The following is a 1,676-nucleotide window of genomic DNA, read 5'->3' as shown; positions in this document are numbered from 1 at the left end:
TATCATTACAAAGATACCATCTTTAAATTATTTTAAGGACCTCTAGAATATCCATTTTCAGTACATTCCTTTCTTTTTAAACACACACATATATTTTGGAGTTTTGTACCTATAACCCCTAAATATATATAATATTTTCAACATTATATATAGAAATATTTTATATATGAAATATATTTCAATATTTTCAATATTTCTAGATAGATAGATAGAGTTGAAAAATCAAAGTTATCTGAATAAATATAACAAAAACCAATAACTATGAAGATGAATCAGGCATGGACTCTGTTCCAAGACAACAACTTTGTTCATATGCAGAATACAGAAGAACCAAAAAAAAAGGAGGTCAGAAAAAAAAACCCAAACCAAAACAAACCCTAGACATATGATTGCAGAAAGGAGGCTACTAGAGGGGGTGGGAGGGTGAGAGCAGAGTGTTGGGCGCACAGTGGATCTGGGGAAGGACTCTGGGTGCTGGGGTGGAAGGGGTGGCATGGTCACTACCTCTGAAGAGATGGGAGCCTGTTCCCTACATGAAATGAATTGTAAATCACCGTGACTGCGATTTGAAAAACAGCCCTCAGCAAAGGGACAGGGAGTGGAAGAGAAAATTACCTGCTTTGGTAACACAGATCCGAAGAGATGTGAGATTATTCCCCTAAATCACACACAGTACTGTAAATCAGTGTTGCTTCAATTAAAAAAAATTAAAATAACCCTCAGGAAAGGCACAGGGAGCCGAAGGGAAAAGCATCTGCTTTGCAGTCTCCAGGGGGTTGTCATCAAGGGGCTGCAGAGAGAGCCTGTGGGGAGAGAAGATGGCACCTCAGACACGGGGCAGCTCCAGAGCCTCCTCTCCTCTCCTCCACTCCCTCCTCCCCAGCCTGGTGCCAGGGCTGCTCACAGGGCATCTCACCCCCTCCCCTCAGTGATGCTCAGCCCCAGCTCACCCTCTCAGCCTGAGTCACACACACCCACCCTCTCCCCTGGCTGCCAGACTAGGACAGCGCCGCAGCGCCCCCGTGTGGCCACGGGGCTGAGGACAGAGCGCAGGTACCCTCTGGTCTCCCAGGTCTTCCTGGGGCTCCCAGAGGAACAGAAGTGTGCATACAAGGGGGAGACTCCATCCAGAGTCAGGCTCTGTGTCTGAACTGTTTCCCCAAACACAGGCTGACATGTTGGTCCCTCTCCACTAATAACCACAGACTTTGTTTCAGGGAGGAGCAGGTCCTCAGGCCATAACAGCTGGATGCAAGGACCAGGGTGGCCCCACAAACATACCAGGTCTCCTCAGTCTCCTGGAATGAGACCTTGACCCAGGGTCACTTGTTTCCCTGCTGACTCCAGGGTTGAGGCTCCTTCCCCAGGGAATCAACTCTAAACTCTTCACCCCTAGGATGGGCTGGAGGAGGGAAGAGGTCATGGGCTGGCAAGAGGGAGGCTCCTGGAGGGGTGCAGAGAGAGAGAGGAAATAGGGGCTTTAGGGGAGGGAGGCCAGAAGGAGTGGAGTGGGAGGCCCAGAGAGGATTGGGGCAGGAAAGGGTCAGCTTGGGGGACACTGGGTGGAGGGGTGTTCTGTGTGGGGAGAGGCCCAGGGGCTCTGGCTGTAGAGTCTGTGTTATCATCCAGCAGTGACCCCCTAGGGGAAGTGAGTGTGGGGGTGCAGGATCTGCTGG

The sequence above is a fragment of the Talpa europaea genome (genome assembly GCF_964194135.1).
Source record: "Talpa europaea genome assembly, contig: HAP1_SCAFFOLD_158, whole genome shotgun sequence".
NCBI lineage: Eukaryota > Metazoa > Chordata > Mammalia > Eulipotyphla > Talpidae > Talpa > Talpa europaea.
Note: the sequence above shows the minus strand (reverse complement) of the source record.